We start from the raw sequence: 14,738 nt of genomic DNA on the forward strand, positions 1-14,738 counted from the left end.
GTTTCAGATTAAGGAAGGCGCTCTTTGCGGAGTTCTTGATGTGGTTCGTTATTGAAAGTTTATGGTCAAGGGTGATTCCGAGAGACTTTACTGAGTTAGTCAGAGTGAGATTCCCACTGAGAGCGTCGATAGCTTTCATCCATTCCGTGATTTGGGGGTTTCTGATTGGCTAGGGCATGCACCTAAGCCAGGCAGAAACCACCACTCAAGTCAGGGTAAGGGAGTTATACGCTGAAGATAACCCCTGCTCACCCCCTTGTTAGCTTGGCAAGAGTAGTCAGGATTATCCCAGAGGCAATGTGTAAAGCGTTTGTGCAACACACACACAGCAGCAAAACGCTAGGCACACTACAAAAGAAACTGCTGCCCTCTGCCCGGAGGGGCAGCTGTAGGACAGTGTGCCTGTGGAGCCCCACTCTGGGACTCCTTCCACGAAAACTGCAATGGCCCCCAAACTCTGCAGCTGCCCGCTCTCTCAAAGGGCAGCTGGGATCAGCACAAAGGACACTCACTGTGCCCTTAGAGCCCCACTGGGACTCTATCCACAATTGACCCTCACGTTGCAGCTGCCCGTCACTGCGGCGCAACTCTGAAGAACAGTAAAAAGGTACTGGCACTAAACGTGCCTAGGAAGCACTGAGACTGCTCTGCTCTCAGCCCTGCACTGTCAAGGTGCAAATTTGAGCCCCACTCCAGGACTCTGAAACACAAATATTGCCCCCTTGGTGCAGCTGCCTGCAACGGCGACGCAGCTGTGCAGAACAACACTGGCACTTACAGTGCCTCTGGACCCCCCTCTACTGGGCTCCTCCTGGGTCCCTCATTGGGCACCCACAATCCTCAAGATTCAACCCTCACTCACCGGGGCAGGCTTGGAGGCTCTGTCTCCTTCCCGCTGAGGAAGCTTCAGCACTGGGAGCCCTCGAGGCTCCAGTCAGAGTTCTCCGCTGGTGGCTCCTCCTGGAGGCTCTGTCTGGTCCCTGGGTTCTTCCTGGAGGCTCCGTCTCCTCTCAAGGCTCCCACTGGCACATGGGGCCCACGCCTCCTTTGACAGCACGCCCGGCATCCTCTTTCCTGCTGCCTTACCACACCCCCAACCAGGCACAACCGCCACCCCCCCAACCAGGCACAGCCGTCAGCCTTCCGTGTCGGGCCACGGCTGTGATTTCTCCTCTCGTTGGCAAAGTGTGGGCTGGGCTCCCGCCATAAAATAATGCCAATGCGGGGTCGGGATCCCGCCCCTCTGTAATGGGCACATAACAGCGTTGTGGGCTCCCGCTCTTAACTTAAAACGCAGAGTGGGCTCCAGCCAGAAAAGCACAAAGATGTGGGCTGGGCACCCGCTCCCACCGCCATCCTTAAAACGCGGGGTGGCATGAACGCAGGGTAGGTTCACACTTCAAAAAGGCAGAAACGCAGGTAGGCTCCCGCTTCAAAAAGGAGCATAAAACAGCGGATGGGCTCCCACTTTCCCTGGCAAAACGGGGGATCCCCACGTCGGGATTCACTCCTAAGACTTGCAGCCCAGCGCTGCAGGCAACAAAAGTCACTACTGCCCTTAGGGGAACCATAAGGTGCTAGGAGCCAGGAATTTCAAAGCTCCACTGGCACAAGGCTGGGCCCAGGCAGGCCGGCTCACAGGGCAATCCAGCAGGGAGGCAAGCCCTGTGACTGTTTCTCCTGGGGCCCAGCAGCAACAAGCCCCCTTCCCCAAGTCACAAGGACGCACTCCTTCATGGGGTCACAGCCCCAATATTTATATCAACATTTGCTTTGTCTGCCCTGGCACAGGGCTTGGGGGAACCAGCCTAAACTGGTTCTGGGGGGTTTTGGAGCACTTTGTTGACAAGACTCCTCTTCCCCTTTGTTAGGTGGGGGCTTGTCATCAGATACACTACAGGGGGCGGAGCCAGCATTCACATAGGCAAGCACAGATATATCCAGGGTCAGGGCATTACTCCTCCCAGTATTCCAAATGCAGATACCCTATTCAGCCTAGCACTGACTCACCCTGCCCTCCCTGGAACCACACACACCTCACCAGCCCCTGTCACTCCAAAACCAGACATGCAATACACATCAGGCAGGCAGACACATAGCACACAGAAATGTCAACTTCCAGAAGTGGCACTTCTAAAATAGTTATAATAAATCTGCACACCCCATTGTGCAGCTTTTATTATTACTATTCCAACCATACCAAACTTGACCACGCTGTTCATCTCATATCAGGAATTACCACTGAAACACTTATCACGGAATCCCCAATTCATTCCTACGGGAGGGCAGCCTCACAGAAGTGAGAAACTAAAATGGCTGTTTGTCACTACCAGTACATGTCCTACCTTTTACCTACAATGCCCCCTGCCCATAGGGTCAGCTAAGGCCTAACTTAGGCTTGACTGACATGCAGTAAAAGAGGGGTCACAGACATGGCAGACACTTTAGGTGCCACGTCACAGCGGCAGTAGCACTGCACACACAGGGCTTGCAATGGCAGCGGCCTGAGATAGGTTTGAAAGGCTACTTTGGTAGGTGGCGCAATCAGTGCTGCAAGCCCACCAGTAGCATTTAATTTACTGGTCCTGGGTATCTGAGATACCACTTTACAGAGGACTGACAGGTAAATTAAATATGCCAAACAGGTGTAGACCAATCTTACCATATTTATCACAGAGAGCACACGCACTTTACACTGAACAGCTGTGTTAAAGTGCTCAGAGTCCTAAAACCCCCAGCACCATGTCAGAAAAAAAGGCTAGAAGGAAAGCAAAAAGTTCAGGGATGACCCTGCAAAAAGGGCCAAGTCCAACACAGCATATATAGAATATGCAAAGTGCACGATCCTCCTCCCTGTGACAGGGGGAGCCCTGCCCCGCCCCTCCCATACAACCTGGCTTTTTTTCTATGTATTGGGCTTGCAGTTGGAGCACTGTGGCGACGCTCCATCCACATTAGCGGAGGAGGCACCACTCTTAGTAAGTACTACTCACCGTCGTGCTATAATGTGCCCTATTAATGGCAAAGCTTCCGCATATTAAAGAAATACCATTTTTTGTGTTGAAGAGACTTGATCATATTTTACGTGATATTTGTTTTATGAGTTTCATTGCAAATATTTTCAGGCCTCAGCTCGGCTTGTGCACAAGATCGAAGAACCGAGCCAGACCCTGATTTGGCTCTGGCTCAGCTCTGCCTGTTAATATGTTGGCTTGCCCACCTCTATGCATGGCGTCCAAAATAATATTGGGCTGGTATGCAATTACCAGCGGCTAAGATTAATTCAAGCATTTCATCCATCACTTTTGTCCACTTCCGGGCCTCACTTGTATAAGGCATACACAGTTTGTGTGTGCTTTCCACCCACCTGATTAGCATTTCCATTATTGGACAGTCACAAGGCATCAATGCCACGTCATCAAGGAGCCTGGAGAAGAGTCTGAGGGGCCAATGGTGGTGTTCAGGAGCAACCAATCACTAAATACCTCTAAGGTTACTTATCCTTCCAATAGACCTGCAATAAAGGGTGAATGGTGAGGGGGGTTTAGGGTTGAGGGAAATGTAGCATTTAAAGAAAAGATGTGGGAGTTTCTCATAATTTATGACTCCAAGCAAAGTATAGGTCACCGCTGGCCAGTGCATTACTCATTTGTATCACTAGCAAAACTATGGCAGCATTTATAACTTTATTTAGTCCCTTGATTATTACAGCAGTACTCGCCTGGGCACAATTTCATTATCCACCACTAATTTATGAAAACGAGGGGCAGGGATAGGTGTGAAATAAACTTCCTATTGTTTGAGAGGTTAAGTGGGGTGTCAGTCTCAATTTTCTTTCTCCTGTGCAACCTTTCTTATAATCCGCAGCAGTGGGCCTCCTGGCTCTCCTGACCTCTGCCCGCGCGGCAGCCCACGTGCGCACTGAAGCTCTAATCCCGTTTACAGAAGCCTCATTAGCAAGAGCCATTGTTACATGGCTCCCAGCTCACAATGCACAAGAAATCCCCAGTGTTGCGCGCGCTCGTCCCTTTCCCTCCGCCCAAGCAACTCTGAATCCGGACACACATGGCGGAGAGCGATTAAATAGAGCATTAGCATGCACAGCCACTTTAGCACCTGTTTTACTGAAGAGGTTATTACCAAGCTTTAATCGCACACAATATAAGTGTAGCACGGCCAGGAGGAGTGCAAGCTTCCCTATCCCAAAGTACAGCAACGGGCAGGCAAAGGTGAGCAGTACAAGGTTCCCCCTCACATGTGTGCACGGATAGGGTGCAGCATGTTCTGCCGCGGTGCATGTTTCTCTCAAGTACACAGGGCCACCAGTTGCATCTGGCATCTACGGGGATGGGGAGGCAGGCGTGGCACACGCAAAATAAGATAAAAATACATCAAACTTACCGAACACGCTTCCCTCCGTTCCAGTCCTCTTCTTTCCATAGAACCTGGATGCAAAAAAATCCCTTGACCAATCCTGGCACTGCTCTCATGCAGCAAGAGAACAGAGCTCTGATGGGAGGGAGCGCAGTAGCAGCCCGTATAGGGCGTGCTGCCAGGCAGTGACGTGGGGCGGGAGAGTGGCAGGGTAGGGGGTAGTAAACATTGGAAAACGGATGAATGGAGGTTAGACATTTAACCGCATGCGCGCTAGCGGTTTTCCCGCTCAGCGCTGCGATTTTAAAAATCCCGCGTTACGTGACAAGGTCAACTCGTCACACACACAGCGCAGGTAACGCCCATGACGAGCTGACCTTGTCACACGCATCGAAGGGGTTAAATCAATAAAAAAGGATTTAGTTGCGCACTGCATCGCATTTGGCAACAAAATTCATTTTATTGATTTAAATGTTTACTTACCTGCATTCATCCATATTCCGATGATTACATCCCCCACCCTGCCCATCTCCTGACCCACTTCACCGCCCGGCAGCACGCCCTATACGGGCCGACACTGAGGGAGCGGCCTCACTCAGCGCTCCACAGGGCTTTGGAGGCCTGCACTTGCTCTATCCCAACTGACAGCTGGGTTAGAGATGTTTAAAGTATACATGTGTGGTTGGCTGTTGCAAGACGGACGGCCAAAAAGACATGCACACTTTAAACAGTGCATAGACAGACTACCCTCCTCCGTGCTGCTGTCGCAAAGCAGTGGCCCCACCCAGGTCCTGACACTCTATTCAGAACGGGAATGAACAATAAAATGGTAATAAATTACCATTTTATTTTTTTGTGTGGGATTTTAGGTAGGGCAACGCTCCTCTGCTCAAGCAGAGGAGCCTCCCCTGCAGGCCACAACACTGCACGGTTACACACACACACAGAATTGGAACAGCATGTGCAGTAGCAGTGCTGGCAGAGTCTAATTTGTGAAAGAATATGTATGGCCTTGTTGAGAGGCCTCCAGTCGGTGCTATCGAAGGTCGGGGTGCCAAATCCCAAGGCTGCGTAGTCTTGACTCCGTCTTCTGCTTCTTTATGCCACCTCAAGACACTGTCTGCTCTTTCTCTCACTCTTGCAGGTTAGTTTTCACCCGTGTTGTCTCACTTTGTCAATGTTTTTTCCGTCTGCCTCTTTCTTTCCACCTTTTGTATTTTTCTTTATCTTGTCCTGGATCAAAGTTTGTTGAGGTATATTAAATGCAGGTCCCCCAAAAAGAGTGCCGTTAGGCCCCACCTGAAACCACTGGTTCAAATTAAACCGTAAGTGCTGGTTTCTTTCATTTACACAGAACAGCCTGAGTACAGGAAACAGCTTTAAATGTGTCCCTCCCTCATTGAGCAGTTACTGCATGCACCCACGCTCATGTGCAAGGCTGGGGTAGGGATTACTAACCCACCCCCTTTCCCTGGGCTAGGCATGGGGTTAGATGCCTCTGAAATCCCCTCCTCTGAGAGATTTATATCAAACCACCTCCCCAGGCAACAATTTATTGTACAGTAATTGAGTCCTATCGTTGCAAACATCAGGGGAACTTTTATTGTGCTCGATTTAAGAATATTTTAAAGAAAACCCTACCAACCCCCAGGCTCAATTGAAAAAAACTCTCAGGATGCTCATAAACATTGGAAAGATTAAAAAAAGAAGCATTGGCAAAATCAAAATGTCTGGCTAGTATTTTAAGATACAAGCCAGGCTTTCTTTTTTCATTTGTTGTATTTATAAAGCGCAACCATCATCCCCGGGGACATCCCGGCGCTGGATCAAACACACAAAAGCTCTACAAACTCGGTGCCACTAAGTGGGAAAAGAATGGTCTACAAGTGTTTCTCCGAGAAGTAAATTTCCTTAGGTAGGAAATTCCACCAGAGTGTCGCTAGATGACTAAAAGAGTGGCCACCCATTCCTGCTTTCTAGATTAATGTTCGGAGAATCAAGGTTTTAGAAGAGGAGAGCAACGCTCTTGTGGGTTTGTAGAAGGCCACTTAGCCACACACTATTTCTGGCTCTGACTCATGGAGTGACTTGTAGACATAGCAGAGTAATTTAAGCCTGGTTCTTTTCCGCACTGCGAGCCAGTGCAGCAAATTGAGGCAGGGCGAGGCTGAGCTTCTTTTGGGGCTGTTACCAGGTGGTGTAACATAAACCCCCCAGTCCCTGCAGTTCGAGGGCCCCAAGCTCCAGTGGCCCCCCTCAACAAAAGTAAAAGGTGATGGCGAAGAGGCTCCCCTCCGTGTAGTTGGCAGGGGGCCCCCACAAGTTTTTGTGATGTCACAACCACTGATTTAATCATTGTGCTAATCAGTGGCTTTAACATATGCTAAATCTTACATCTTTTGGTTAGTGAATGTAGACAGGAACGTACAGGACAGGGGTGCACATCAGCCTAAGCCTTAACAAGCATCGATAAAGCCAACAACTCTGCTCTTGGCAAGCTGGTGCATGGTGGGGCCATAAGCACACAAGAAACAGTACAGCTGTGTACTGGTGGGCAGGTGTATTTTTTTCTTTTTAACCCCGACCTCAAAGAGTCAAAGAGGCATTATTTCTTGACTCACTACCAGGTGTACTATTGTTAGTAGATAGGACTTTGCATAAATAACCATGGGTGGTTGGAATGGAATGGCCATATGCCACCTATGGAATGCCCCCTTGGAGTAAAAGTAATGAAAAGCAGTTAAAAGCAGTGTTTTGCATTACTTTCAGTCAACTTTCCAATGCAAAACAAGTTTTGCGCTGGAAAGTAAATTTCAAATAAGCATAATTCCAAATAGTGCTGGTTTGCGACCCTTTTGTTACACAAACCAGTGCAAAATGTTAGTAAATGCTTCATGAATGGGATTAGATGGCCATAATGAGCAGTGGATGGAGATAGGGATGTCTAAGCGACTGGAAATATACCCACAGGAATCCATGCATATGTGAACCCACACCACTATATACACAAATGCACATATACCACAAGTCATGTAGTAACTTAAGCACACAGACCAAAAGACATACCCAACACCCAAACACACAAACAGCTCTAAAAGTTCTCATACTCATGTGTAGATTGCTGTCTCTTCCACCCCGTACCCGCCATTGTTGCACATGAAGAACTAGGTTTGCACGTCTTGGGGGATCACCTGAGGGTGGCGCAAACTCTGCTCTGGCTATCTATCTGGTCTAGGCCTGAGGCTTCCCTAATTACATCTGTAATTTTGGATTGTATTAATTTGTCAGGAGCCCATACAATCAGATGGCTTGTCCAAGTTAGGGAAGACCTTCAAGCAATTGATAGGATGGATCAGTATGGTTCCCCGCAGTCCATCACCAGCATCAACAAACCACTTGTGAAAGCCAACTTATCAAAGTTCCTAACAGAAAAAAGATGGGAGGCTGAGTTGAGGAAGAAATCAGTTGAAGCATATTTTCCTCTGCGTACCTTCCAATCTGAGGTACTGAGTTTTTCTCGGAACCAATACTATTGCAAAAACCCAGCGGTGTCAGGGCAACACCCAAAGACCCCGGATTCCCCTGTCTTGGCAAACAGAGACAAGGGATACTTCTCGATGACGTCAAAGACCAAAGTTTATTGGTTGCAACCAGGGACAGAGGTCTACGAAGTACACACGGGTAGTTCGACAGAGACTGCACCAACTCAATGAACAAAACTCGGTCTTTTATGCTGAAAATTACGCTTCTGGCAACATCACAATTTGCATTCAGTGCATACAAAACGAACCAATGAACAAGTAGCATTTCAAAAAGTATCGAATCACAATAGTCAAAGTTAATCCCACTTTCCGTTGTCCAGCCCACCAAAAACGATCACACACATGTTAGTTTCCTGATCGATCAGGCCGGACAAACCCATCATAAAACCTTCAACCCAGATCGATGAACATGTCGTAAAGGAAAGACAGAAACAGATGGAAAGGAGATAGAGGAGTGGGAGCGGTGGGCCATAAAATCGGACCACGTCCTGTTCTTTGATCTTTATCAGTGAAGCTGCTGGACAAGGAACTGGCTCAGCAGGATTCGCCCCAGGCGAGGAGTCAGTTCGGCCAGGTCAACCAGGAGTCAGCTAAGGCGTATGTGTCAAGGACTCATTCGGCCACGATCATAGGACCTATGTTAAGGCAACCATACAAGATGGCTGCCACATTACAAAATGGAACCCGAGGGTTCAAGCTAAATCCTCAAATACAGAGTGTTCTCCTATATCGATTCATACGAAAACACTCAGACACGTTAGACTCGTCATTTGCGGTCTGCTGACACCAAAATCGTCAATTTCCGACGACCTTTATAAATCGGGTTTCAGCACTATCGAACCGAATTCGGAATCACGGAACCACAGACCCTCCTTTTGCCCTATCATAGGCAATAAACCCAGACCAATTTTAATCTGAATCCGGATCTATATTTATCAGGTCATCAATATGCTGTTGTAGCATCATCTTATTACTATGCATCTCTTTCCGGACAGGCTTCCGTATGCACAAAGTAGCACAAAGGCCACAAAGAGCCGGAGCGCACTGTACACAGAGACCAAACACAAACAGAATTGCCAAAACCACACCAATGACCATCAGAATCTTCCAACCCCAAGTGGATATCAATCCCCATAACAATCCCATCAAAGACCAATCCCCTTTGTCCAGATGGACAGAATCGGAGATTTTGTGCAATTTGGAAATGGCCTTGAAGACTGACGGAGCATTATCTGGAATAAAAACGCAGCAGCTCGATTGAATCAATCTACAAACTCCCCCTCGATCTGCTAGAATAACGTGTAGGGCAACTCTATTCTGAAGTGTCATAAGTCTATCCGACTGGAGCTCAGCAGTCAGGTTACCAAGGGCACCGGCGGTCTCAACTATGGTGGATTCAACCACTCTCGTAAGTTGACGAATATTCCTACTGTTAGCCATAGGTCCCCAGAACGGCAGAAAACCCTTAAAGAAATCACCCAACTCTTGTCCTGCAGTGTCTTCTTGGCGAAAGACACCTCTAGCAATTCTCGTTCTGTGATAATCTGCCGCAGCTGTAAAAGTGGGGGGTAACAGAAAGGAAACAAAACATGTGCCCGAAAAGTCATGGGGCAACCATGTGTATGCTTTGTCGTAGCAAACAAAGAAGGTACCATTGGCAGCTAAGAACGCTGGGGAAGACTGAGACGGAAACACGTAAGTCTCAGCGCAAACGCTCTTCCCTAACTGAGCTTTCGGATTCTTACCGTTGCCCTGCAGACAATAGTAACCCTAATGGGGGACTATCCAGATCGGTAGAGGACTTTTCGCACGCTGGTTAATACTCAGACTTACTCCATATCCATTTACGCTCCAACCACTATATGGTTGCCTCTCGTCTTTCGGAATAGTCTCTACTGCATTAGTCCCTTGAATCGTGTCGACTATGCCTCTAGCTATAGGACTATTCTTCTGTTTATCTCTCGGTGAACGTAAGGGATCAACACTGTGGGCATATATGAACATGGTTCTGTAAGCTCGGATCAAACCATTCAAACTAAAGGGCAAAACCAAATAGGGAATTCCTTTATCAGTTGTATGAGGCATCAAACCACAAATCCAGCAGTTCGTTGTATTGATCACTAACTGGTGCTGGTGCAAAAGCTGTATGAAGGAATTGTTAGCGAATTCCTTACGTCTGACTACCTCATATTCAGGCAAAGGGTGGAAAGAATGAGAGGAAATAGTAGGTGAAGGTGTAGGTTGCACAGTGGAATTAAACATCATTTTAAAAACAAATGCTACATAACCAATTATAAAAATCACAAAACTCAGTAGTAAAAGTATGCACAGAATCAAAAAACATTTCTTCGACATTATTTTGCAAATACGTTCTCTAAAAGTCAGTGTCTGTACAGGTCTCTCCAACTCAAAGAAATCCATCCTAAATTAAAGTTGCTGCCCGCTGTGGTTGGTTGATTCTGCTTGAGAGGACCTCCGCTGAACCCAGGAAGACTGCCTCGGACCAACAGAACCCAAGACCTAGTGTCTCAGGCTTGCACTCCCAAGACTGGTAGCAACCGCGACCCTAGCAGCAGGAACCGGATGGCAGTTCAGAAAAACAAAAATACGTAGATCCTTGGTGTAGAGTTAACCTGCAAACAGTAGTAAAAAAAAAATCAACTTTATTAAGCTTTATTTGTCCTTAATTCTCGATCTCAAATTGTATCTGTCTCTTCCAGGTACTTCTTGATCGGTGAACAAAAGATGAGGCTCGGTAGTGCCCAACCGCTTTGCAGAAGGTATTGATGCTTGCAAAAGACGATCGCTCTCCAGTTCTGAATTAGTACCAATCAAACGGGCATCACTGAATGCAACAAATTTCGGAACTGACTCGGTCTCAGAGTCTGCAAGACCGTCTTGAACCCACTTGTCATACGGCAAAGGTAAGGGTGCTTTCTTCGTGTGGCACCCGTGAATCCAGTGACGCTTGCCACGTACTCGCACCGCAGATCTCATCGATAAGAGGACCTGGTAAGGTCCAATCCAGCGGGGCTGATTATTCTTCGTTCTCTGAAAGTTCCTGACAAAAACCCAGGAACCGGGTTCTATCACGTGACCTGGATCTTCTGTAGCTTGTGGCAAGGAATTATATACCTGTTGGCGTAAAACACTCATTTTAGTTGTCAATTCACGCAAATAATCAAGCAAAACAGGGTATTCAAGGTCACTAAATCTAGTCGGTCTTGGTACACCCCAAATATTCGCCGGGCGACCAAACACGACCTCATACGGACTCAAACCCATTCTTGAATGCACAGTCATTCGGGTGGACAAAAGTGCTAATGGCAAAGCATCTGGCCATTGTAAACCAGTGCTCTCTTGAATTTTGGCTAATTTAAGTTTCAGGGTGCCATTATAGCACTCAACTAAACCAGCTGATTGGGGATGATTTGCAGCATGGAATTTTTGCCTAATTCCAAGGCCGTCACACACTTTCCTCATCACTTGACCCACAAACTCACTTCCGTTATCACTCCAAATGATTCTTGGCAATCCAAACCTAGGGAAGAATTCTTTTATCAAAACTTTGGCAGTGGACAAAGCAGTGTTGTCCTTAAGGGGGTAAGCTTCTACCCATCTAGAAAAAGAGCAAACAACTACCAACACATACTTTAAGTTGTTGCATCTTTCCATATGGATAAAATCTAGCTGCAAAGCCTCGAACGGATACGTAGGAGGAGCAAAATCACCAGCTGGTTTTGGAGTTCCCTTGCCAGGATTGTGCATCAAACACACCATACAATTCTTGACCAAATTCTCTGCACATCTAGGTATTCCCACATTCTGCCAAACCGGAGCCAACAGCTTGCAAATCCCTTTTACACTAATGTGTGCCAATCCATGCGCCATTGTAACAACTGGAAGCACATCCGCATTTGGCAACAACCATCTTTGATGTTCGGACAAATCAGTCCAACAACCATTCGAATCCAACCTACCCATACTCTCTCTCCATTCATCCAACTCTTTCTCCGAAGCCTCACTCTGGATAATCTTCACACTTTCAATAGTGTCTTCGCACATGCCCTTCTCTGGAACCCATCTCGCTGGACCCACAACATACATTCGACTCGCTACATTCCTAGCAGTTTCTTTCTCAACCTCATCCGCAAACGCATTAACACGACCAACATCATCCGTGATCTTTCTATGGGCACTGCATTTTACAATTGCTATTTGCAAAGGTAATGTAAGAGATTCAAGAAGCTCATTCACCAGCTGTCCATGTTGGATCTTCGTCCCATACGAGGTCAAAAGTCCACATTCACGCCACAATCGTCCAAAGCTATGGGCCATTCCAAATGCATACTGACTATCAGTGACACATTCTCTCTTTTCCCTTTCGCCAACACACATGCTCGCGTAAGTGCGATTAATTCCGCCACTTGAGCAGAATTATGCGGGATATGTGCAGCTTCAACAACTGTATGTAAAGTCGTCACGGCATATGCTGCAGTGGTATCACCATTCGGTAATTTAAAACACGAGCCGTCAACCCACAAAACATCATTACAATCAAGGAGAGGAGTATCTCTCAGATCTATCCTCCCTTTCGTCTCTTCTTCAGTTCTCAAAAAACAATCATGTTGCTCTTCGCTATCATCGTCTGTCTCAAGCGAAATCGGCAACAATGTAGCCGGATTTAGGGTATTGCACCTCTTGATGTGCACATGGCTTGATAACAACGTAAGCTCATACCCTGACAACCAAGCACTAGTCAAGTGCTGTGTCTTTGTCCGATTCAACAAGGTATCCACTGCATGTAGAACCATAACCACTAGCGTATTGTCCATAACTAAACCAGCAGACTGTCGGATCGAAACAGCCGCTGCTGCAGTTGCTCGCAGGCAACTCGGCAACGCTCTAGCCACAGGATCTAAAGTTGACGAAAAGTACGCACATGGGCGTTGCTTCCCGCCAAATTGTTGGGTCAAAACCGACAATGCACATCCTTCTCTTTCATGGACATACAATGTGAAAGGCTTGCTGTAGTCGGGAGTACCCAACACAGGAGCCGAACACAGCGCATTACGTAGTTCAGAAAAACTCTTTTGGCATTCCTCAGTCCAAGGAATAGGATGTGGAGTATCCTTAACCGTAAGAGTTATCAAAGGTTTCGCTAAAAGGGAAAAATTTGGGATCCATTGTCTACAGTACGACGTAATACCCAAAAACGCACGTACTTCTCTCTGTGTCGTAGGGACACTCATTCTCGCAATAGTCTGGATTCTTTCTGGGGTCAGTTTCCTTCCCTCCTTCGATAAGAGGTGACCTAAGTAGGTAACTTCTTGGCGACAAAATTGCAATTTGGAAAGAGAAACTTTATGATGGGAATCAGATAAGTGAGACAACAAGGACACAGTGGCATCCTTACATATGTCTTCAGTATCGGCAGCGACCAACAAATCGTCAACATACTTAATAAGGGCCGCACCTTCCGGTAAGGCCAACAAGTCAAGTTGTGTCTTCAGAGCTTGACTGTAAATTGATGGACTCTCACAATAACCTTGAGGAGCGCGCTTAAAGCGGAAACTTCGTCCTCCTAAAGAGAATCCAAAGATATCTCTACTCTCTATGGCAATCGGGATGCTGAAGAAGGCATTCTTCAAGTCGATCACCGAAAACCAAGTAGCAGAAGCTGGAATCAGTGTCAGTAACGCAGTAATGTCGGGTACAACAGGGAATTGCGGAACAACAATCTTGTTCACTTCACGAAGATCAATAACAAACCTATATACAGGAGGCTGTGAAGAATCAGTTCTCTTTAGAACAGGCAAAACCGGACTATTGCACACATCACCTCAAGTCTCTTCAATAACATCTTTATCAATCAGATCATAAATGATCGCTAAAAGCGCTCGTTCACCATCGCTTGAAATACGATATTACGGAATGCGTGGTAACTGAGCATTCACCTTCAACGTCACAACATATGGGCAAATATCTAACAGGCCCACATCATTTGGACCCGTAGCCCACAACGAGTCTGGTAAAGAAGACAATTCAGGTGGAAGACAATCTTTTGAGACATATATCAGAGAAATCACATTCTCACCTAACGTAAGATGTACTCCTGACAGAGAACAGTACAAAGTTGCATACAATCTCTTCAACAAGTCAAGGCCTAATAAGTTCTCATTACAACCTGTAGTCAAAAGAAGGGGTGCTTCAAGCCTACGAGGACCAACAGAAAGAGGCAATGGAACGGAAATCGGATTCATAACGGGGGCGCCAGAAAAACCTATAGAAACATTATTAAAGCCAGACAAAGGTGCGCCAGGGAGTTTAGAATGCATATTAGAACTCTTCGTAGCACCAGTGTCTAGCAGAAAAGGCTCTGACACACCTGATGCAATCACTTCCACGTAAGGTCCACTCTGATCTACCGGAACTGAAACAACTCCCTCTCTTTGTCCATGGCTGTCCTAACAATCATTACCTTGCTCTCCATCGCCCTCAACATAATAATCATCTACGTAGTACTGTGTAGACCTACCAGAAGAATTCTGATGTTGATCAAAGCTATTCATCGAATTCTGCGGAGGCAAAGGGCGCGCGTTCTGTCCGCGACCTCTACCTCTAGGCACTTGTTGAGCACCTCTACCTCTAACACCAGGAGCACTATTTGCACGTTGCAACAGAACGGGACAACTATTCTTATAATGACCCTCTTCTCTACAATATGCACACTGATTAGGCCCATACGGAATACGCTGTTGTTGAGGAGTCTCGTCTCTTTGCGAGTTCCTCGAATACTGTTGAGGCTGCTGATAGTCACGC

Source organism: Lissotriton vulgaris, chromosome 2_1, assembly GCF_964263255.1.
Source record: "Lissotriton vulgaris chromosome 2_1, aLisVul1.2, whole genome shotgun sequence".
Lineage (NCBI taxonomy): Eukaryota > Metazoa > Chordata > Amphibia > Caudata > Salamandridae > Lissotriton > Lissotriton vulgaris.